A 25,913-nucleotide genomic window follows, 5' to 3' on the forward strand; every position below is an offset into this window, starting at 1 on the left:
AGGTAGAAAGGGGGGAGAGGAAGCAGAAGGTGTCTTTGTGTGCGGATGATTTGTTGTTGTATGTGATGGATCCTCTCTCCAGTGGAGGTAAGCAGAGGAGATAATGAAGCTGCTCAGGAGTTTTGGCACTTTCTTGGGATATAAATTGAACCTGGGCAAAAGTAAATGCTTTCCGGTGAATCTCCCAGGGAGGGGAGCTGACCTGGGGAGGACACCTTTTTGCCTGGCCAGGTCCAGCTTGCCTTATCTGGGGATCCAGGTGGTAACATGATTGGGCCTTGCTCCATAAACTAGATTTTGCGGGTCTGGTAAATGGAGTGAAGTCTGACTTGAAGACGAGGGACTCATTGTTTTGGGCATGAGGAGGAAGAGTTGGAGCAGTTCTGGGACATGTTTATAGTAGGGTTTTGAGGAGTGGTTGGGCAAGTTCCAACTTTCAACAACTGCTCTGTTTAGGTATTGTCAGGTGCGCAACCTTTAGCATAAGGAGATTCCTTCCTTCCCCTGGCACCCTCGCCCTCGTTGATGGATAGGGTTCTTTTGACAGTTGAACTGGGGGAAGGGAAGATATCGGATATTTATAGTCGGCTGGTGTCAGGGGAGCAAGCACCTTTGGATGAGGTTAAAGGTAAGTGGCAGAGGGAGCCTGGTCAGGATTTTGAGGGGGGGGGGGGCGGTGTGGAATGGTCAACTCCAACTTCTCATGTGCTAGGCTCAACTTGATTCAATTCAAGGCATTCCAGAGGGCACATCTGACCAGGGCACGGATGAGTTTCCGGAGGTAGGGGACAGGTGCGAGCCTTGTTCATGGGGTCCGATGAATCACACATATATGTCCTGGTCTTGCACTAAACTTGTGAGCTTCTGGGTCTCCTTGTCCAGCACCATGTCAATAATTCTGGCCTTGTCCTTTGGTGGCTATATTTGGGGTCTCGGACTCGCCAGAGCTGCAGGCGGGGTGAAGGCAGATGCTCTGGCCTTAGCCTCGCTGATAGCCCGAAGGCGGGTTCTGCTTGGGTGGAAGACTCCGGTTCCACACAGTCGTTAAACCTGGTTAGGTGGCCTTACGGAGTTCCTGCACTTCGATAGGTCAGGGGCAGGATTCGCCGAGACCGCGCCAGGTTGGAGAATCGGCGGGGACGGCGCGTTAATCCCGCCATGCCACTCTGACGCCTGGCCACCGATTCTCCACCAATCGCGCCAGCGTGGACGCCGCGGCGTTGGTCAGGGGCCGTTGAAGCGGCTACCGCGGAGATTCTCCGCACTCGACGAGCCGAATGCCCGCCGCGTTCCACGTCCCGCCGGCGTGGTTCACATGTAGTCCTACCTGGTGGGACCTCGGCGTTATGGCTGCAGGGCCATCCTGGTGGGGTGGGCGGGGGGAGCCGACTCCAAGGGTGGGCATCCACGGTGGCCAGGCCGGCGGTTGGTGGCATGCTCATTCCGCGGGGGCCTATGTTTCACTGCGGCAGGTCCCTGTAGGACTGCGCCATGTTTCCCGCAGGCTGGCACGGAGACAGCTGTGGCGCACATGCGCGGACCCTCACCAGCCGTATAGGGCCGACTTTCAGCGCCGGATCATCGCACAGCGTTCCGGTGCTGTGCTAGCCCCGAAGGAAAAGGAGAATGACTGGGCCTGGAGTCCCGTTGACGCCTGCGTCGCTCGTGTCGGTTTTAACCCCGGCATCAACACTTGGCCAGGATTTCAGAGAATTCCAGCCCAAGTATATCATGAGGGGCTCGGCAGAGGGGTTCTATTCGAAGTGGCAGCCTTTCATTTCCTATTTCAGGTCACCCTCAGATGTTCGGGGATGGGGGTTTGGGAATTTGTTTTAGGTTTTTGTCTTACTTTTCTGGTGTGTGGGGTGGGGTGGAGTTGTTGTGTTATGTACTCTGGGATAACACAGGCTACAACTCCAAACTGCTTTGACCAAAAGATACTCCAGACTTTGAAGTAAGTTCAATGTGATTTATTGAACCATTCGCACAGTTCTCTATGAGTTCGACTCTCCTGCTAATCTTGCTATAGTAACTCAGTCTAACTAACCAGTCTGCTCTAAGCCACGTGGTGGGTGTGATGCTTCTGATCTGCCCTGGTCCTACTCTCCAAGTGTCGCCTGTGGAAAGTGGCAGAGCATGTGTACCCTGTCCTTATATGGGTTGTGTAATGCCCCATTGTGGTAGTGTCACCTCTGGGAATCTTGACTGCCCATTGGTTGAGTTCTATCCTATGTGTTCATTAGCTGTATGTTTGCATGTCATGACGCCTCTGGTGCTCCCTCTTGTGTTTACTTAGTCGTAGTGTATTTATATTAACCCCTTGTGTATTTACAGTGATGCATATCACCACAGGGGTGAGGGCCATGGTTGGTGTGGGTGAAGACTGCTGATGAAATGGTCTTTTAGGGCCGTGTTAGTATGCTGTCTGCATTGTTTAAATGTGCTTGAAAGCTGTGTCAGTCTGCTGTTTGTGTTATTTAAATGTGCCTGTAGGGCTGTGTAAGTGTCTATTCTGTGGCATGGGGGTAAAGGCAGGGCAGCTGTGGGGCACATGTGTGCTTGTTTTCCAGGGAGCGTGCACAGTAGTTACATCCTCGGCCAATCGCAGATATCGGCCATTTTTGAGGGACTGCAGGGATGGCTTGATGGGGACAAAGGATATTCCCTCACGCCTTGGCTGATGATGCCAGCGCGGAGACCAGAGACCATAGCGGAGGCCAGGTACAATGATGCTCACAGTACACCCAATGTATAATCAAGTGGTGCATTGGTCTCCAAAAGATGCAGTTCCTACGTCTCAATAGGTCCGATGGCTTGAATGAAAATAAATGCCGTAGAGCCAATGAAATACAGCACCCCTTCATACACATGCTGGGATGAGACCTGGGGCAGGAGAATCAGATGCTTATGCCTCAAGCGCAGGGTTTTTCATGTGGGGGCAAAGAAAGGCCTTCCATGGAGCCAGTTGGAATCACACCACTTTTCACGCCAAAAATGACACTTTGTAATTTTTTTGTGAAAATTTGCCTGTTAATTCTGTTTCTTTCCGCAGATGCTGCCAGTCCTGCTGAATTTATCCAGCATTTTCTGTTTGAATTCAATTTCCCATCACTGAATTAGCTTATCAGACAAATAACAATAATAGTGCTATAAATGGACATGGGCGGGATTCGCCAATCCCCCAGTCGCGTTTCTTGGCAGTGCGCCATTCACTGACAGCGGGATTCTCTCTTCCCGCCACGAGTCTACAGGAGTCCCACTGAAGCCACCCCACACCACCAGGAAACCCAGCTGGGAGTGCGCTGCCAGCGGGAAAAGAGAATCCCAACAGCCGGAGAATTCCTGCCCTTATTTTAATCAAATGCCTTCACAGTCATTTTGGAAAATGGCTGTAAGCAGTAAATTGGCGACGAGGGAAGGGTGTTACAGAGTAGAAGGAATGTATTAGATACAAATACAAAATCATGCGTTAAATAAGTTGTATGAATGACCAACTTGGCATCCTGAAATCCGGGCAAGAAATAGTCAAAAGTAAATTACCTAAGAGCACATGAGGTGCTGAATACAGATGTCAAAAACTTAGAACTAACTGCAAGAGAGGAGAGGAGAAAATTGCGTTATGAAGAATGGTTAGTGGATTGTGACTTCCATGTCCGACTGAACAAGAAGGCCACAACCCCCAGCTTTCATTGTATGTTAAATACTTCATTTCAAGTGAATGTACTCTTTCCAGGTGTTTATTGCTTGGCATGTAAGCAATATTTCATTCTAACAATACATTAGGGATGAAAATATTTACGTCCTTTTATATTCACAGAGGGTATATTATGAAGATTCATGTTATATGATTTGTTTACTGAAATATTCATCAACACTACAAGTTAGATATAAATCTTTAGGTCTGCTTTAAGTATTCTGTTTGTACCACAAACTGATCAATCAATTGGTGCACAGTATGAATAGGAAATATTTTACAGCTCAGCTGTTAAGATATTAGTACTTTAAACATTCCCACCAAACAAAGTTTCAACAGGAGACTGGTTTGACTGCACAGACATGGACAGTGGAAACGCCAGAAACTTGACGCACTGGTTAAAGTTAACAATGAAATAATTTACCAAATTCTTGTACTTATACATTAAAACATAAGATGAGGCTATACAGCCTAGCAGTCCAGCAGTCAGTGCCACAAGTGGCTCTTGTTGCATTCATATTCTGCTGGTCCCTCTGTCTAGTGAGGACATAGTTGACAAGACACCCATGCATAGAATGGAGGGGCATCCACCATATCTTGTTCCACCTTGGGAGGCAGGAAACTGTATTGGTGAATTCATCACAGAATTCATCCTTGACTTTATCGGGGTTGGGTCCAGGTATGGGACACTGATCAGAGCTGTTGGTCTGCTGCCATGCCAAAAGACCATAAGACATAGGAGCAGAATTAGGCCACTCGGCCCATTGAGTCTGCTCCGCAATTCAATCATGGTTGATATTATTCTCATCGCCATTCTCCTGCCTTCTCCCCATAACCCTTGATCCCCTTATTGATCAAAAACCTATCTATCTCTGTCTTAAAGACACTCAGTGATTTGACATCCACAGCCTTCTGCGGCAAAGAGTTCCACAGATTCACCACCTTCTGGCTGATGAAATTCCTCCTCATCTCTGTTTTAAAGGATCGTCTCTTTAGTCTGAGATTGTATCCTCTGCTTATAGTTTTTCCTACAAGTGGAAACATTCTCTCCACATCCACTCTATCCAGGCCACGCAGTATCCTGTAAGTTTCAATAAGATCCCCCCTCATCCTTCCAAACTCCAAGTACAGACCCAGGGTCCTCAACCGTTCCTCATACAACAAGCTCTTAATTCCAGGGATCATTCTTGTGAACCTCCTCTGGACCCTTTCCAAGGCCAGCACATCCTTCCTTAGATACGGGGCCCAAAACTGCTCACATTACTCCAAATGGTGTCTGACCAGAGCCTTATAAAGCCTCAGAAGTACATCCCTGGTCTTGTATTCTAGCCCTCTCAACATGAATGCTAACATTGCATTTGCCTTCCTAACTGCTGACTGAACCTGCGCGTTAATCTTAAGAGTAACTTGAACAAGGACTCCTAAGTCCCTTTGTGCTTCTGATTTCCTAAGCATCTTCCTATTTAGAAAATAGTCTATGCCTCCATTTCTCCTTCCAAAGTGCATAACCTCACACTTTTCCACATTGTATTCCATCTGCCACTTCTTTGCCCACTCTCCTAGCCTGTTCAAGTCCTTCTGCAGCCCGCCTGCTTCCTCAATACTACCTGCCCCTTTACAGATCTTTGTATCATCTGCAAACTTAGCAACAGTGCCTTCAGTTCCTTCTTCCAGATCATTAATGTATATTGTGAAATGTTGTGGTCCCAGCACCGCCCCCTGAGGTATATCAATAGTCACCGGCTGCTATCCTTAAAAAGACCCCTTTATCCCCACTCTCTGCCTTCTGCCACTCAACCAATCCTCTACCCATGCCAAGACCTTACCCATAACACCATGGGCTCTTAACGTATTTAATAGTCTCCTATGCGGTACCTTGTCAAAGGCCCTCTGGAAATCTAAATAAATCACGTCCACTGGTTCTCCTTTGTCTAACATCATTGTTACTTCCTCAACGAACTCTAACAGATTTGTGAGACATGACCTCTCCTTGACCTCATGCATGAGAAGTTCGAATACCATCAGATAATCATTACCACGCTTGGAAAGGCACGTAACCTTACTGACGAAATGATTCAGGACAGCAAAGCCTACACCAGCTTCGCTCCATTCTTCTTTTCCACAGCCATTCAGAAATACTGTATAATGTGGACTGGATTTTCTTGAACAACCTTCTGTTGGCAATCTGGATTCTGTATGTAGCTGGCTCTCTTCCGATAAGCAGGTCTTCTCATTTCTGTTGGCTATGGCATTGTCCATGAAGGTGCATGTGTTCCATGTGCCAAAGGTGGCTGGCGTCACCTTGACTTTCTTTTCTGAGATTGACTTATGCCATGTTGATGAGATCTACGTCAGTTGTGCCTGCTGGCAGGGGCAGTGAGCAGTGTGCTCCTATAAAGGGTTACTCAGTCACCCAGGGGGCTGCCAACTTCTTCCTGCCAATGATAAATGACCCTGTGGCCTGTATGCAGGCTCATGACTAGAGCTTTCAGTGCAGCTACATCACTCGCCCATCGGTACAGAGCTTATGACAGAAGATGACAGATGATGGAAAGATGATGAGCATGACTTGCATGTGAATTAGATTTTAGTAAGGGAGAATTACGTATCATCAGCCTCACGGAGAATCTAGCCCTCTGTCTCTTGCTCCGATGGCAAGAAGAGTCGCAATGGTTGGAAATGGATCCGGATACCGTGGCGAGCGGAACATTTTTAGAATTAAATCAAAAGTGAGTAAACAACTGTGCAAAGAAAAGTTAGTTTGAAAATACTGTTGACATTCGGGAAATAATTTCTCCAGCCTTTATTCAAGCCTTGTAAATAGATTCAGAATGAACTTGACACAATGCAGACATAGGGATGGATTCTTCAACCCCGCCCGCCGCAAGAACGCCACGGGAGAGACGCCGACAATGGAAAGCTCCATTGACTTCGGGCGGGATTCTCCAGTCGCCGGGCGAACACAGTCGGATAATTCCACCCAATAAATAAAGGCTATTCTCCCTCCCAATTGAAACTGGGCACCACAGATTTTTAGCCTATTGCAAATTTCAATAGCAGTTTGGCTCAAGATAAAGAGCTTATTGTAAAAGTACAATTATCATTTAAATTTGTGACCTGAATTGCTATTCATTTATTTAATTTTCATTGAATTATAAATTATAGAAGGATAAAAGAAAATAATATGAAATAATCAAAGATTGGGTTGGTTTTCTGATTGACCCCTGAATAGAAAAAGTGAAAATCTGGTTCAACTAATCAAGTTATTGGCAAATGATCAGACACTCCAGCTGCACTGAAAAACGTAGCAGGCAACTTGCATTGATACCTATCTCCAAAGCAAAGTGAGCCTCCTTTCTCTGATGAATGATAGGGGAATGAAATGCTAACCCCTGTGCGACGCACAAGCAAGCCAGAGGTTTCAGAATTTCAGTATATAAATAAAAAAAATAGAGCTTGGAGTTTCCACCATGTGTTATTTGAGTAGGTGGCCTATTTTCTCCTCAAAGTGCAGTTTGTTCCATTGCCCCATCATGAGGTTTTAGTGGAGGGGATCGAACCTTGATCTCCCGCAAACCTTGCTGCCAATTGTTCCTTTAAAGGGCTGATAAAAAAACACTACCTGGGATGACACACTCAGTAATTTGCCTCGAATTACGAAGTTACATTTGTCGAAGCACTGGCCAAAAACCAACCAAGATAGGGAAGGTGTTGCATCTCATGATTGTACAACCTAAAAAAAAAGGGCAGCACGGTGGCCTAGTGGTTAGCACAGCAGACTCACGGCGCTGAGGTCCCAGGTTCGATCCCGGCTCTGGGTCACTGTCCATGTGGAGTTTGCACATTCTCCCCGTGTCTGCGTGGGTTTCGCCCCCACAACCCAAAAATGTGCAGAGTAGGTGGATTGGTCACACTAAATTGCCCCTTAATTGGAAAATATAATTGGGTAATCTAAATATATTTTTAAAAAATGATTGTACAACCTGTCAGAGTGTAATGGGCCACCAGAATTCCCCTATTACCAATTCCTTGTTGACATAGCCCACAATAATATATTGTGCATGAGTGTGTGTTTGTGTGTGTCTGTGTCTGGTTGTATGTGTCTGTCTGTGTGTAAAGACATACATTGTTCCTTTAAAAGTGCACATTATAATAAGCAACAAATAGCAGAATATAACATTGAAGGCCATCTAATAATAATAATGAGCTTTATTATTGTCACAAGTAGGCTTACATTAACACTGCAATGAAGTTACTGTGAAAATCCCCCAGTCGCCACACTCCAGCGGCTGTTTGTGTACACTGAGGGAGAATTCAGAATGTCCAATTCATCTAACAGCATATTTTTCGGGACTTGTGGGAGGAAACCGGAGCACTCGGAGGAAACCCACACAGACTCCGCACAGACAGTGACCCAGGTGGGAATTGAACCCAGGACCCTGACGCTGTGAAGTTAACAGTGCTAACCACCGTGCTACTATGCCGCCCAATGTTTATGTTTATGAGTGTGTGCAGGTACAAAGATACATCCTTGGTTAAAATATCCTGTTCCATATTTTAAAGGATTAAGGTGAAATGTCATCAGATTCACAAAACTACTCTCAAGACATGATGAAAAATGTAATATCCGATAGACTTGCCAGCAAGATTCTGGATGTTCAGGGGTTTTTTTTTCCAGAAACAGGATCAGGGTTTGGTTCTGTATCTGAATCTATGAAACGGTGGATAGCACTCTTGTGATGTTGCATTGGAAAATATCTCATAATGATGGGGCCTGAGGTGATTAGTATGACTTTGGATTGCCTTTGCCAGAAAGAAACCTGCAAGTTCCCTTTTGTATGAATGTTTTGGTGGCTTCAAGTAAAATTCAATACACATTGCAAAATTAAATTAAATATTATTGATGTATGAAATAATCATTGGCATTAAACTATTTTTCCTTGAAAACACTTCTGTTAAGCGTTAAAAGAAAGGGATTCTAATACAAAGGAGAAGGTTTTGCAATGGGATAGCACACTGTCATTTCACCTTTAAGATCTGGGTTTTAACCCAACTCTGTTTTCAGTGGCATTTAAGCTCAGATGTAAAGGAGTAAGTATTAAATCTGTGGCACTGTTAAACTACTTCCACCAGTGACAGATCATGGCAGTGTAAAGCAAGTAAATCTGAGTTATACTGCTATCCCTTAACTACTCTCGGTCCAGGCAAAAAGGAAGCCTGACCAGAGAGACTCTTAAAGTGATAATTTGGCACCGTCAAGCTACAGCATATGTCTAATAATCTCGATCAATAGCCAAGTGAATGATCAGCCTTATGCTAAGGTTAAAAGTTTAAAACTAAGTTAAAATATTTTTAAGGATAGCTTTTTGTTGCTTGCAGTTGTATTGGTACAGCACCTCAAAACCGGCAAACTTGAGAGTTCCTGCCAAATTTTGGATCTTCCAGTCTTTGGGTTGGGCGATTCAGGCTGTGTCAAGTCATGGGTCGCTCATCCGGCTTGGAGAGGGTGGGGTAAAGAACGATGCCAAGCTGACAAGCCACTGCACCAATACACCACCTAGCTAACAAGCCAGTAAGTTATCTTGCTCATCTAATAATAAGAATAAAAATTCATGCACGGCAGCTCAAAAGAAATGTCTATTTTCAGACATCTTGTGGATCGCTGGATTTGAGACATTGTAGCTGCATTGTAGCCCGTGTGATGCTGAAGTAACATGAGACTATCTCACCAACTTCATTACCATGTTAGATTATGCAGTTTATGTTGATGCAAAGCTAAAGCTCTTTGCATGAGCACAAACTGGCCGTTTAAATGTAGGTACACATTATTAAGGAATGGTCAATAAATTAACGGTTTATTTTCTTTTAGCTGCTCATAATTTACTCGCATGCTTTCAAAATTGATGTTTCGGACAATTGGACTTGATGCTATTTTAATATTTTGTTTTGAAATGCTTTCTCGCACAAGGGTCTTTTTGTTCAAACATTGTCTATGTGTGTGGTCCCAAATACAAGTAATTTTAGCACTTGGGGCAACAACTTAGTGGAAACTCATTAAAGCCACTTAGTGATTACTTAGCAGAAACTTGCATTTTAATGCCTTTCAATAAAATGAATCTTTCTGATTGACAAGATATGGAAATGTGTAGTGTATTATCATTGGTACTGACTCACACAGATAAAATTCTGCTCTGTGTACATCTTTCCAATGAGTTCTGCGTGGTCTTTCTCTTTTTGTTCCTATGTTCTTTTGTTTCCGGTTTTTGAAAATAAATCTTTCCTGTCCCAGCTTTGATCTCTCTATTCCCAGCATTGCTCCACTATCTTGCTGCTTTGATCTCAGCATCTTTCAGCTCTGTTCCCTATTTCCAGGCTCCATGCCACAATCTGCCTTAACATTCCTACTTTTTGATTTATGTTTTTTGATAAAGTGATGGTTAAAACTCACTTTATATTCCAAAACTGAATTGTTTGGGTCTTAGAAGTGTGGGACGGACCAAAGTTGAGACAAATGACTCCCCCAATTTAATGAAACAGCAGTCTGGAGTCCTATCATGTTGGGATCTCTCAGACAATTGCTACATTCATATCAAGTTGATTCCTTAATAATGCTAGTGGATCTCCCCTGGTGTTGCTCACGGTGAGTCATAGGGCAAATTGTGAGATTAGTATATGGTATGCGTAGAAAGGGGTTGAATTCCAGGCTATTGTCAGCACATACAGGGAGCAAGAAAATTGAGTGGAAGCCATTTCCACCATTAAAATGCTTCCCCATGTTTCTCGCAATCTGCCCACTGAGTCTCACTTGCATACGTCAGAGGAAGGGGAAGTGATATTCCGGATTCCTGGCTTCAAACTCCAATTGCATTCTGAGTAACTAGCTGGGAGTTGTGAGGTGCAGTAACTAACAGAAGCAATTGATCAAGGCAGAAGTGCAGAGTGCCTGAGATGCAAGAGGCTGGAAATTTTGAACGTCGATTTTGGCAGCTGAAATAAAAACAAGGGCGGGATTCTCCATCCCCCCAGTCCCGTTTTCCGGCATGGTGCACCCCGCCTGCAACGGGATTCTCCATTTGCACAGCTGGACAATGGGGTTTCCCATTGTGGGCCACCCCACGGCCTCGGGAATCGAGGAGGCGTGGGGACGCTGCTGGCAGGGCGGAGGCAGCGAGGTTATGATCATCCGCCTACAGCTTTGCTGGTTTACGCATACAGTTTGAATGCCAGATACTAGGCTCCCAAAGCAGCTCTTCTCCCAGCTCAGTCAGGGCAGACACACCAAAGGAGGATAGAAGAAGCACTTCAAGGAGGTGCTGAAAGCCAATATGAAGAAAGGTAAGATTGACATCAACCCATGTGGCCTTGGACTGAATCTGATAGCGGCAGAGTCTGTGGAAAGGATCTTGAGACACAAAAATGAAGAAAAAAAGCAACAAAAAGAACATGTTGTGACCCAAACTGCTGACACACAACCAGACATCCCATGTGATAACAAATATCCCACATACCATAAAATCTCATCAGCCTCATCAGCCATCTTCAACCTCATGGTAGACAATCATTCCCCTTAGGGAGGAATAGTCAATATTATTATGGGAGAAAAGAAGCAACATATGTTGAAGCAAAGGAGAGTCACCCTCCCTGTAAAATATACCGGCAGCACAGATCATGCAAGGATCTTATTGAGACGTTGTGTAGTAGAAATAATCTGCTGCACAACAGAGGTAAAAGATCAACTCTATCACCTGATGGAAGAGTGCCTGCAGCCACACGCATCACTTTGGCTATCATGATGACCATATTAATGCCTTGCGCTTGGGTTTCCGTCACCCACAGTCAGCCAGGCCTCAGTAAGAACTCACACCCATCAGGTCACTGAGCCTCTTCATGAGAGAGCAGGTAAATTCATCAACTTTGGGATCATAGGAAAGCGATAATGAGCTTGGGCCACACCTTCCAGAAAGTATCTGCCACATCCCCTCCACATATGGACTTTCAAGGAGAGCCCCTGTGGTCACCCAATTCAGACTGTTCACCAGATTATGGATGCAACCCACAAAAATTTGCCACAGGATTCAAGGCGATCTACCTCACACCCCATATAGTGCTGTGACTTGACTCTCGAACGTGGGCTTAAACGTGTCGAATCATAAGATGCCATACACATTTGAAAATAGCCATCCCAAGGTTTAGTACAATCAATGGTAGAAACATTGCTTTGTGTTCTGCCAACACTTCCTCACCACATCATTAGGAGGGACTTCCACCCCCTGATAGCGCAGATTCTTTTCGACAAGATGTGGAGGGATCTGTTCTGTAGCATGGTTATCCTCGCAAGCAGGTTAAATAGTTCTTTTTTTTTATAAATGTTTTTTATTGAGTTTTCATATTTTGTATATGACAAATTACAAATTATTAGAGAGAAAAAAAAAAGAAAACACAAAAATTTAACATGAATATTTACAGGTAAGCATCTTCATAACAACAATTGTGGCCGCCCCCTTTAGCCAGCATACATATTTTACATTCCCCAATATAGCCGAGGCACATGTTTATAGGCATTTATTTATAGTTTGGTTTTGGGCCTTGGCTTGCCATCAAACCCCCATAACGAGCCCGTAACCCCCCCCCCCCCCCCCCCCCCCCCCCCGGCCCGGCTACCTTCCCCCGATTCCCGTCCATTTTCCCCTGATTCTTGGCCACCCGACTATTCTTCCTCTTGTACGTTGGCCACAAACAGGTCCCGGAACAGTTGCATGAATGGCTCCCACGTTCTGTGGAAGCCGTCGTCCGACCCTCGGATGGCGAATTTGATTTTCTCCATTTGGAGAGATTCCGAGAGGTCGGACAGCCAGTCTGCAGCTCTGGGCGGTGCTGCTGACCGCCAGCCAAACAGGATTCTACGGCGGGCGATCAGGGAGGCAAAAGCAAGGGCGTCCGCCCTCCTCCCCAGGAATAGATCTGGCTGGTCTGAAACCCCGAAGACCGCCACTATCGGGCATGGCTCCACCCTCACCCCCACCACTTTGGACATAGCCTCGAAGAAGGCTGTCCAGTACTCCACAAGTCTGGGGCAAGACCAGAACATGTGGGCGTGGTTGGCCGGGTCTCTTTGGCACCGCTCACATCTGTCCTCCACCTCTGGGAAGAACCTACTCATATGGTTTCTCATTAAGTGGGCTCTATGTACCACTTTTAGTTGCGTCAGGCTGAGCCTTGCGCACATGGAGGTGGAGTTGACCCTATGCAGTGCTTCGCTCCAGAGTCCCCACCCTATCTCCATCCCCAGGACGTCCTCCCATTTCCTTCTTGTTGCGTCCAGTACGGTGTCGTCCCTATCTACCAGTCAGCCATACATGTCACTACAGTTCCCTTTCTCTAGGGTACTTGCGTCCAGTAGGTCTTCCAGTAGTGTCTGTCGTGGCGGTTGTGGGTACGTCCTTGTCTCCTTTCGTAGGAAGTTTTTGAGCTGCAGGTACCGTAGCTCGTTCCCCCCAGCTAGCTGAAATTTCTCTGTCAGTTCGTCCAGTGTTGCGATCCTGTCGTCCGTGTATAGGTCCCTGACTGTCAGTGTCCCCCCCGTCCTGTCTCCACCTTTTGAAGGTGGCGTCAGTCAGTGCTGGTTTGAACCTATGGTTGTTGCAGATGGGAGCCTTGTCCGACATTTTGTACAGGCCAAATTGCTGCCGCAATTGGTTCCAGGATTGGAGGGTGGCTGTCACCACTGGGCTGCTGAAGTGTTTTTTGGGTGGGGATGGGAGTGCTGCCGTGGCGAGGGCCCGGAGGGAGGTTCCCATGCAGGAGGCCTCCTCCGCACGCACCCACTCGGCTTCTGGCTCCTGGATCCATCCCCTTACTCGCTCGGCTGTTGCCGCCCAGTAGTAGAATTGTAGATTCGGGAGGGCTAGCCCCCCCCTGGATTTTGTTTTTTGTAGGACCTTCTTTGGGATCCTAGCATTTTTACCCCCCCATACGAACGCCATGATAAGTTTGTCCAGCGCTTTGAAAAAGGCCTTGGGGATGTAGATCGGAATGGATCTAAACAGGAAGAGGAACCTGGGCAGTACGTTCATTTTGATCGTCTGGACTCTCCTCGCGAGGGAGAGCGGGAGTGTGTTCCATCTTTGCAGGTCCTTTTTAACTTCCTCCGTCAGGCTGGTGAGGTTCCATTTGTGGATCCCTTTCCAGTCATGGGCTATTTGGATCCCCAGGTAGCGGAATTTATGTCGGGCTTGTTTGAACGGCAGCCCCTTTAGTGCTGCCCCCCCCCCCCCCCCCCCCCCCCCTGCGGGTGTACTGGGAAGATCTCACTTTTGCTCATGTTGAGTTTGTAGCCCGAGAAGGCTCCAAACTCTTTCAGGAGCGCGATGATTCCGTCCATGCTGCTTTGTGGGTCCGAGATATAGAGGAGCAGATCATCCGCATAGAGTGAGACTCTGTGCTCTCTACCTCCCCTTCGGATCCCCCTCCAATTTTTTGCTGCCCTGAGCGCGATTGCTAGCGGTTTGATTGCTAGTGCGAACAGCAGCGGGGACAGTGGGCATCCTTGTCTAGTGCCCCTGTGCAGCTGGAAGTATTGGGAGTTGGTATTGTTGGTCCGTACACTCGCCATGGGAGCGTTGTATAGGAGCTTTACCCACGCGGTGAACCCTGTTCCAAGCCCGAACCGCTCCAGTACCTCTATGAGGTATTTCCATTCGACTCTGTCGAAGGCCTTTTCTGCGTCCAGGGAGACGATCACCTCTTGTGTTCTCTCCCCGGAGGGGGTCATTATCACGTTCAGCAGGCGCCTGATGTTCGCGGTAAGCTGTCTACCTTTGACGAAGCCCGTCTGGTCCTCTGTGACCACCTCAGGTACATAGTCTTCTAGCCTTTTGGCTAGGATTTTGGCCAGTATTTTGGCGTCTGCGTTCAGCAGAGATATGGGTGTGTATGACCCACATTCCGTTGGGTCTTTGTCTTTCTTAGGTATCAGCGAGATTGAGGCCTGTGCTAACGTGGGTGGCAGTGTGCCCCTAGCTAGCGAGTCTGTGAACATCTCCCGCAGGTGCGGGGCCAGCGCTGTCGCGAATGTTTTGTAGAAGTCCGCCGGGAATCCGTCCGGTCCCGGCGCCTTCCCCGTCTGCATGGAGCTAATGCTGTCCATGATCTCTCCCAGTGCTAGTGGTGCTTCCAGATCCCGTTTTCTGCCCTCTCCCATGACTGGTATGTCCAGTCCATCAAGAAACCGGTTCAACCCAGCCTTCCCCGTTGGGGGCTCTGAGGTGTACAGCTCTTGGTAGAAGGCCTTGAAGGTTTCGTTAATCCTCACTGGTTCTGTTTCCCACGTGCCTCTGGTATCTCTGATTTGCGCAATTTCTCTGCTGGCTGCCTGCTTTCTCAGCTGGTGTGCCAACAGGCGGCTGGCTTTGTCTCCGTGTTCGTACAGGGCCCCGCGTGCCTGGCGGAGTTGGTGTACTGCTTTCCTGGTGGAGAGCAGGTCAAAGTTCCTTTGTAGTTCTTTCCTCTCCGCGAGGAGCTCTACGGTCGAGGCCTCGGAGTATTTACGGTCTACCTCCAGTATGGAGTCGACCAGCTTCTGCCTAGCCACCCTTTCCTCCCTATCTCTTTGCCCTTTGTAGGCAATGATTTCCCCTCTTAGTACGGCCTTAAGCGCTTCCCAGAACGTGGAGGATGAGACCTCCCCGTTTTGGTTGATCTCAGTGTACTCCGCTATGGCCCACGCTATCCTTTCGCTGAAGGCCTTGTCAGCTAGTAAGGCACCGTCCAACCTCCATGTGGGGCGCTGGGCCCTTCCCGTCTCCAGCCGCACGTCCATGTAGTGTGGGGCGTGGTCTGATATCACAACTGCGGAGTATTCCACCTTGTCTATCCCTGGAAGCACCGTTTTCCCCACCACAAAGAAGTCAATTCTGGTGTACACGTTGTGTACTGGGGAGAAGAAAGAGAATTCTTTCTCCCCCGGGTGGGCGAATCTCCAGGGGTCCACTGCTCCCATCTGCTCCATATAGTGACTGAGTTCCCTTGCCATGTTTGAGGTTTTCCCCGTTCTGGGGTTTGATCTGTCCGTCTTTGGATCCTGTACACAGTTGAAGTCCCCCCCCATGATTAGTCAGTGCGTCGCTATGTCCGGGATTTCTGCCATGGTCTTTTGGATGAAGCTCGTGTCGTCCCAGTTGGGCGCGTACACGTTGAACTAGAACTACCGGCGCCCCATCCAGGGCCCCGCTGACCATGACATACCGCCCCCCTGGGTCTGTAACCGTCTTTGTCGCCCTAAACATTGTCCTCTTGCCAATCAGGATCGCCACCCCCCTGGCCCTTGTCCCATAACAGGAATGATAGGTTTGTCCCACCCAGCCCTTTCTTACCCGCAGTTGGTCCTGCTCCCTCAGGTGCGTCTCTTGGAGGAAGACTATGTCGGCCCTCATGTTTCTGAGGTGGGTGAGGACTCTAGATCTCTTCACAGGTTAAATAGTTCTGAGGAGGGTTTAAACTAACCCGGCAAAGGGTTGGGCAGAAAGATGCTGTCTTGAAAAGTAACAAGAAAGGGCAGAATTTTACATTGACCAATCCAGTAGCTGTTTCTCCTGCCCCTCTGTAAAATTGGGTATCATGAGGTCAGGACCAGTCCTGAAGTATGACGCCCATCTGCAATTTGTGTACAGCATTGTGGTTAGCACAGTTGCTTCACAGCTCTAGGGTCCCTGGTCGATTCCCGGCTGGGTCACTGTCTGTGCGGAGTCTGCAGGTTCTCCACGTGTCTGCATGGGTTTCCTCCGGGTGCTCCGGTTTCCTCCCACAGTCCAAAGATGGTTTAGCACACTGGGCTAAATCGCTGGCTTTGAAAGCAGACCCAGGCAGGCCAGCAGCACGGTTCAATTCCCGTACCAGCCTCCCCGAACAGGCGCCGGAATGTGGCGACTAGCGGCTTTTCACAGTAACTTCATTGAAGCCTACTCGTGACAATAAGCGATTTTCATTTTCACATGTGCAGGCTAGGTGGATTGGCTATGCTAAATTGCCTTAGTATCCACAATGCTTGAGTGGGGGTTACTGAGTTACAAGGATTGGGTAGATCCGTGGGCTTGAGTTGGGTGCTCTTTGTAAGGGCCGGTACGGACTCGATGGGCCAGATTTCATAGAATTTACAGTGCAGAAGGAGGCCATTCAGCCCATCGAGTCTGTACCGGCTCTTGGAAAGAGCACCCTACCCAAGGTCAACACCTCCCCCTATCCCAATAACCCAGTAACCCCACCCAACACTAAGGGCAATTTTGGACACTAAGGGCAATTTATCATGGCCAATCCACCTAACCTGCACATCTTTGGACTGTGGGAGGAAACCGGAGCACCCGGAGGAAACCCACGCACACATGGGGAGGATGTGCAGACTCCACACAGACAGTGACCCAAGCCGGAATCGAACCTGGAACTCTGGAGCTGTGAAGCCATTGTGCTATCCACAATGCTACCGTGCTGCCCAGAAAGATGGCCTCTTTCTGCACTATAAATTCTGTGATCTATAATTCAACAGAAGGTGAGTAGGGCACAACTTCCGAAGCCTGTCCATTTTCACGTTAAGGCCAATTATGTCCTCACTGAGGCAATTAAATTGCCAATGGATCTCAATGTTGTTTTCAATTTAATGTGCAATTTTGGAATCACAGGAGCCAAGCTCAGGCAGGATATAATGATATGAGGAGTTGAAAGTGAAAAGTTGGAGGGTATAGTAGAAACTGCATGTGGGGTGAAGGTATTGTTATTTGGGACCTTTGGACTTCTGAAGGGCAGCCACTGAAGGTATCAAGTGGAAGGGAGTCAGAATGAAGAGGGACTGCAGCCACAAAGGGACCCTTCCAACAGAGGCTGACACAGAGGAGTCAAAGGAAGCTGAGGACATGGGAACAGTGCACTCAGATAGAGGGTTCTCAAGCGAGTAGGAAAGAAGGAGAAGGAGGGGGAGGAGAGCAGCACCCTGTTGGCCAGCCACTTACAGGGCGTGGTGAAGCTAAAGAGATAGAAGGCTTCAGGCGGTACCATTTGCAGGTTTGCCCAAGGAGAAGAGATTACCATGAAGGCAGGATGTGCAGACAACATTCAAATTACTTCCAGGATAGGAGCGCCAGTGTCTCACGCAGCTGCGTCTCTCCAGGGAGGCAATCACATCTACTTGCAAGACATTTGCAGGGGTCGATGCTCAAATTCTGTGGGTTGCCGTTCAATGGTGACTTCGGCATTAAATTTACAGGCCTTAGGATCATTTCAAGGACCAGCAGGAGATCGCTGTGGCATTTCCCAGTCAGCAGCTCATCCTTGCATCAGACTTATCAAATATTTTTATCAGGAGGGAGGAGAACGCCGTCAAATTCAGCACTGATAAGGAGAGTCAGATGAAGAGAGTCAGAGGCTTTTGATCCATCTCTGAATTCCCCAAAGCTCAAGGCGTAATCGATTATACGCATATGACCATCAAGTCACCTGCAAACCTGCCAGGGTTTCCATCCCTCAATGACCACTGCCTACATATCCTTACCACATTTATCCTCATGCATTGCATGTGCCACAGCTCTGCGCACCAGCAAGATAACTGGATGGTTGCATACATGGAGACGAGGTTTATCCACTGAAGAGACAGCTGTTGATGCTGGTGAGGAATTAACGTTCAGAGGCTGAGGATGAATGCAAAATGAGCCATGCCATCATCAGGGTGACTATTGAGAGGATCATTTGGCCTGTTGAAAATGAGATGCCAGTGCCTGGACTCAACTGTTGGTGTCCTGCAATATGGACTGGCTCTGAGTATATACCATACCAGAGTATGGTAGTTTACTGCGTGCAACACAATTAGGTGCTGTTGGGGGGGGGGGGGGGGGGGGGGAGATAATTGGCAGATGAAAATATCGTAGGCTAGAAAATATCTTCACATGACTGACTCAAAAGAGGAACATCAGAATTAAGACCAGCATTCGGCATCATATGAAGGTCAGCAAAGGGAGGGGATCAGGGAGATACTGGAGTCTTTGATAATGTGATGAGTGTGTGTGTGTGTGGTCTGAAGTGGTAGGTTGATGCATGTGCAATGAGAGGTTATGGTGAGGTTGAGTTAGAAGTAAATAGGTTGCATCTGGAATTTGCATTGTGAGATAAGTGGGAAACTTGGTTTTTTAGTTATTGAATTTCAAAAGGAAGTTCAGAGATAACAAGGATTATTTGTATCTGACAAAGATTTCATGAGTAAACAGGGGAAGCTATATTAAATTTCATTGACCTGAAAGTGGAGGCAAAATAGAAAACATGGAAGATTTTTATATTTGGGGAATTTAGGTTCAAAGGGGTATTTAAGGACAATGGAATCTGAGATGAATATGGAAAATATATTTGAGGAAGGATGTTTAACTGAGTTGGGTGGCTGTGGAGGAAAGCCTTGAAGACCAGTTCCTTGTGAGACCTTCCTCCGTGTGAGCTGCTGTGAAAGTTTTGAACTATCGGCAGCCGCCAAGTGTTAAACCAGAAGAATCTTTGTTTTTTAAAAACAGTTTGTTTCTGAATCACCTTTTGGAATTTCATAACAGAGGGGAAGTGTTTGCGAAGTTCTGTGGTATACCTTTATTAAAGTGACAACAATTCCTTGACTTGGGTAATATTATTAGATTTTTATGGTGAATAATCTATAAGGGTGTCATTGTCAAGAAGGTTGTTTACTTATGTACTTTTGACCAAGTAGGTTTTTTCAGGATTGTTCAGTAAGACTGTTTTAACCGTGTAACTTTAATCTTGTGTATTTAAGTTTTTTTTCTTTTTAATAAATCTTTCAATTTTAAAAATTCTAAAGGTGTTACTGGAGTTGTATGCATTTGGGGTCAGAAGGTAATTATCCTCATTTCACAATATAAAAAAAGGTTTACGATCAGTGAGACAGACCTCACTCTGTGGTTTGCCTTGCTCAACAATAACAACTGCACTGGTTGTAACAATGAGGAAACACTTCAGGTAACGATGTGATCCCCACTAGCAATAAGTACCAGCATTTTACAAACGTCAACCCTGAATGACAACACACTACCAACATCCCAAAGACCCTCATTAAAAGGTTTCTGAGCAAGGGAGCTTCTGAGACCCAATGAGAATGACCACTGAATATGGATTTCTGCCCTTATCACTAGCATGTGGTCGGGTGATCCCTCACAAAGATGACACAATGGTGATAATCAATGAGACTCAGAACAACAGAGCACTCAGGGAAACAAATGGTACAAGTGCCTGTTATGACCCCTTTGTATCGCGATTTGTTCTTTTTTTATGCTTGCGTGTCATGAGCATGTCACTTTAAGAAATGTTTATCTGATCATGTTACTGCAGTGATGTCAGAGGGTGGGTGGAGCTGAGCTCTGGCTCTGCTTGTTAGTTTTACTTTGAGAAAAACTTGGGTGTGTCTGTGTTTTTTTGGTTTCATTTCAGTGTTGGAGCTGCAGTCAGCCAGATAATGTGTAATGTTGTTCTCTCTGCCATGTAAAGACTATCTCTTGATCATTTGGTGAATTCAGAGAGTTATAACTGTTCTCAGTAGTGAATGTAAACCTGATGTGCTTCTGTTAAAATATTTTTTTAAAGTCTTATGGATGTTAAAAGGAAAGTAAGGATTACTTAGTGTTGTATTCTTTGGGGATTGTATTTGAATTGATGGTTGCTAAGATGTTCACTGTATGTTTTAAAAAGGTTAACTTGAGTTCATAGAATAAACATTGATTTGCTTTAAACAATATTTTTCCATTTCTGCTGCACCACACCTGTAGATTGTGCTCCCCATACCACAATCTATTAAAATTTGTGGGTCAGCTGAACTCCATGATACATTTTGGGGTTCTCTAAACCCTGGCCCATAACATGCGCCACAGTCCTCCTCCATCATGGCTCACTGTGTAGAAGTTGGATTGCTGACCTTGATGCCCCGTTGGCCTGGATGACCTTGATAGGCATCCTCTGGTCACCTGAAGCCAAGAGAACCCCAGCATTGTGAACGACATCTGCTCAGAGGCATAAGCCTCCTCTGACATCATGACATACTGAGGCGCTGGTGTCAATAGTAGAGGGCCAGAGGAGATGTTATCACCAACAGGGCCAGAGGAGATGCTGTGAGAGTGGATCCCAGGAGCAGACAGCTATTGTTTATTCACCATCATGAGATCCAATTGTGTCTCCCTTCTTTCCTTGGAAGAATTTGGACCAGGTAGAGAGTCCAGATATGCTGCTGCGCTTTCACATTGTTACTAAAGTCAAGCAAAGAGGACGAATGTGATGGATTTCAGTCTATATGTAAACACAGCAGCCCTGAATATTCTGCTAATTCTGGCTCACCACATGAGTCACTAACCTCTTTATGGAGGAAGCCACACACACAAATGAGAGAGAGATTGCACTGCTCATGCCCTGGCTTGACTACTCCACTGTCCTTTCAGGAGCATGCACATCCTCTGGAATCTCCATCAGATCCATACACATCTCTCCCACCCAACACCCAGCCTGTGGGCATCTCCTGGGACTCCTCATCCGCCTGGGGTTTAGAATTTTCCTGGTCTCTTACAATTTCCCAAGAATCATGCTGTCATTGCCTTCGCCAGCTGGCCTGGTGCTTGTGCGGTGATATGGTTTTGACCGTTGCTTGCATGCTGTTGGGACCAGGTGAGAAGGGGTGATGTGGTTTCCTGCTATTTAACCTCCTCCATTGGTCACAACAAAGGTTTCAGTTTCCTTTTCACAAGGATAAGTCTTTTCACAAATCAGAATGTGTTTAACTCTTTCAGCGGTGAGCAATAGGGAACCAATAAAATAAGATTTTCCTGACTAAAAGAAAGAGAAATTTTTATTTTTTTTAAAAATAATTTTTGTTCAAATTTTTCAACAACAAATTTTCTCCCAACAATAAAGTAAACAAGGTGTAGAAATAAACAGAAAGAGAAATCCCCCCCCCCCCCAATACAAAGCACTGAATTAATAACTTAATAACAATACATAAAAGAAGAAAATATCAACCACACCGTCGCAAAAACAAACCCCCTTAACAAACCCCGACCCCCCCCACCCCCCGGGGTTGCTGCTGAGATTGACCAACCTCTAACCCTCCACCAGAAAATCGAGAAAGGGCTGCCACCGCCGGAAGAACCCTTGTACCGACCCTCTCAGGGCAAAGTTAACCTTCTCCAGCCTGATGAACCCGGCCATGTCGTTAACCCAGGCCTCTGGGCTCGGGGGCTTTGCATCCCTCCACTGTAAGAGAATCCTACGCCGGGCTACTAGAGACGCAAAGGCCAGGGTACCGGCCTCTCCCGCCTCCTACACTCCCGGCTCCGATGCTACCCCAAAGATTGCGAGCCCCTAGCCCGGCTCCACCCTGGAACCGACCACCTTGGACAAAGTCCCCGCCACCCCCTTCCAAAACCCCTCCAACGCTGGACATGCCCAGAACATATGGGTGTAGTTCGCCGGTCCTCCCGAACACTTCCCACTCCTGTCCTCTCCCCCAAAGAACCGGGTCATCCTGGCCCCAGTCATGTGCGCCCTATGCAGCACCTTCAGCTGAATTAAGCTGAGCCGTGCGCAAGAAGAGGACGTGTTCACCCTCCCCAGGGCGCCCGCCCACGTCCCCTTGTCTATCTCCTCCCCTAGCTCCTCCTCCCACTTCGCTTTCAGCTCTTCCACCGAGGCCTCCTCCTCTTCCTGCAGCATCTGATAAATTGCCGAGATCCTACCCTCACCGACCCACGTCCCCGAGAGCACTCTATCCTGCACCCCCCTAGGTGGCAGTAGCGGGAACTCCGCCACCTGCCGCTTAACAAACGCCCTAATCTGCATATACTTGAAAGCATTCCCAGGGGGGAGGTCCCACTTCCGCTCCAAATCCTCTAAAGACGCAAACGTCCCATCGTGGAAGAGGTCCCCCATCCGCCTGATGCCTGCCCTATGTCAACTCAAAAACCCACCATCTATTCTCCCTGGTGCAAACCGGTGATTGACCCGTATCGGGGCCCACACTAAGGCGTTCACTTCCCCCCTATGCCGCCTCCACTGCCCCCAAATTTTCAGGGACGCCACTACTACCGGACTCGTAGAGTACCTTGCCGGGGGGAGTAGGAGCGGGGCCATCACCAAGGCCTCCAAACTAGTACCCACACAGGACGCCACCTCCAGTCTCTTCCATGCGGCACCCTCCCCCTCCATCACCCACCTACGAATCATTGCCACGTTCGCAGCCCAGTAATACCCATACAGGTTGGGCAACGCCAAGCCGCCTACCTCCCTTCCTCGCTCCAGGAATACCCTCCTCACTCTCGGGGTCTTCCGCGCCCACACGAACCCCAGAATACTCTTATTAACCCTCTTAAAAAAAACCTTCGGAATCAATATGGGGAGGCACTGGAAAAGAAACAAAAACCTCGGGAGCACCGTCATCTTAACTGACTGTATCCTACCCGCCAAAGAGAGTGGCAGCACGTCCCACCTCCTGAACTCCTCCTCCATCTGTTCCACCAGCCTCGAAAAGTTTAGCCTGTGCAGGGCCCCCCAGCTCCTAGCTATCTGGATCCCAAGATATCTAAAGCTCCTCTCCGCCCTCTTCAGCGGGAGCTTTCCTATTTCCCTCTCCTGGTCCCCCAGGTGCAACACAAACAGCTCACTCTTCCCCATGTTGAGCTTATAGCCTGGAAAATCCCCAAACTCCCCGAGTATCTTCAACACCTCTGCCATCCCCCCGCCAGTTCCGCGATGTACAACAGTAAATCATCTGCGTACAGCTACAACTGGTGTTCTCCCCCCCCCCCCCCCCCCCCCCCCCCCCCCCCCCCGCCGCACAATCCCCCTCCAGTTCTTCGAATCCCTCAGCGCCATGGCCAAGAGCTCAATTGCTAACGCGGAGCAGGGGAGACAAGGGGCACCCCTGCCTCGTCCCCCCGGGAAAGCCGAAAGTCCTCTGCCCTCCTCCCATTCGTCACCACACTCGCTACCGGGGAGCTATACAGCAACCTCACCCAGCTGATGAATCTCTCACCAACCCCAAACCTCCTCAGCACTTCCCACAGGTAGCTCCACTCCACCCTGTCAAAAGCTTTCTCCGCATCCATCGATGCTACTATTTCCGCCTCCCCATCCGCCGACGCCATCATCATAACATTAAGAAGCCACCGTACATTGACATTCAGCTGCCTCCCCTTCACAAACCCCGTTTGATCCTCATGGATAACCATCGGGACCACATCTTCCAGCCTCCTGGACAGTATCTCAGCCAACAACTTTGCGTCCACGTTGAGGAGCGAAATCGGCCTGTAAGACCCACACTGGAGGGGGTCCTTATCCCGCTTCAGGATCAGCGAGGTTATTGCTCTAGACATTGTCGGGGGCAGAGCCTCCCCTCCCTCGCCTCATTCAGGGTCCTCACAAGCAGCGGTCCCAGCAGATCTGAAAACGTCTTATAAAACTCCACCAGGAACCCGTCAGGTCCCGGTGCTTTCCCTGTCTGCATGCTCCCCAGCGCCTCCATCAGCTCCCCCACCCGCTCATCCTCTACTCTTGGGAACTCCAGCTTATCCAGAAAGCGGCCCATCCCGCCCACCTCCCTAGGGGGCACCGCCCAGTACAGCCCCTCGTAAAAGGATCTGAACACCCCATTAATGTCCCTGCCACTCCGCACCAAGATCCCTCCTGCATCTCTGACTCCCCCTATCTCTCTAGCTGCCTCCCGCTTCCGGAGCTGGTGGGCCAGCATCCGACTTGCCTTCTCCCCATACTCATATACTGCCCCCTGCACCCTCCTCCACTGCGCCTCCGCCTTCCGGGTGGTCAGTATATCAAACTCCGCTTGGAAACTGCAACGCTTCCTCAAACTCCCCTCCTCCGGGACATCCGCATACCTCCTGTCCACCCTTACTATTTCTTCCACCAGCCTCTACCTCTCAACCCTCTCCCCCCTCTCTCTGTTCGCCCTAATGGATATCAGCTCCCCTCTAACAACTGCCTTCAGCACTTCCCAAACCACCCCAACTTGCACCTCCCCGTTATCGTTGGCTTCCAAATACCCCTCTGTACCCCTATGGACCTGCCCATATAAGAACATAAGAACATAAGAACTAGGAGCAGGAGTAGGCCATCTGGCCCCTCGAGCCTGCTCCGCCATTCAATTAGATCATGGCTGATCTTTTGTGGACTCAGCTCCACTTTCCGGCCCGAACACCATAACCCTTAATCCCTTTATTCTTCAAAAAACTATCTATCTTTACCTTAAAAACATGTAATGAAGGAGCCTCAACTGCTTCACTGGGCAAGGAATTCCATAGATTCACAACCCATTGGGTGAAGAAGTTCCTCCTAAACTCAGTTCTAAATCTACTTCCCCTTATTTTGAGGCTATGCCCCCTAGTTCTGCTGTCACCCGCCAGTGGAAACAACCTGCCCGCATCTATCCTATCTATTCCCTTCATAATTTTAAATGTTTCTATAAGATCCCCCCTCATCCTTCTAAATTCCAACGAGTACAGTCCCAGTCTACTCAACCTCTCCTCATAATCCAACCCCTTCAGCTCTGGGATTAACCTAATGAATCTCCTCTGCACACCCTCCAGCGCCAGTACGTCCTTTCTCAAGTAAGGAGACCAAAACTGAACACAATACTCCAGGTGTGGCCGCACTAACACCTTATACAATTGCAACATAACCTCTCTAGTCTTAAACTCCATCCCTCTAGCAATGAAGGACAAAATTCCATTTGCCTTCTTAATCACCTGTTGCACTTGTAAACCAACCTTCTGTGACTCATGCACCAGCACACCCAAGTCTCTCTGAACAGCGGCATGCTTTAATATTTTATCATTTAAATAATAATCCCGTTTGCTGTTATTCCTACCAAAATGGATAACCTCCCATTTGTCAACATTGTATTCCATCTGCCAGACCCGAGCCCATTCACTTAACCTATCCAAATCTCTCTGCAGACTTCCAGTATCCTCTGCACTTTTCGCTTTACCACTCATCTTAGTGTCATCTGCAAACTTGGACACATTGCCCTTGGTCCCCAACTCCAAATCATCAATGTAAATTGTGAACAATTGTGGGCCCAACACGGATCCCTGAGGGACACCACTAGCTACTGATTGCCAACCAGAGAAACACCCATTTATCCCAACTCTTTGCTTTCTATTAATTAACCAATCCTCTATCCATGCTACTACTT

Source organism: Scyliorhinus canicula, chromosome 18 (genome assembly GCF_902713615.1).
Source record: "Scyliorhinus canicula chromosome 18, sScyCan1.1, whole genome shotgun sequence".
Lineage (NCBI taxonomy): Eukaryota > Metazoa > Chordata > Chondrichthyes > Carcharhiniformes > Scyliorhinidae > Scyliorhinus > Scyliorhinus canicula.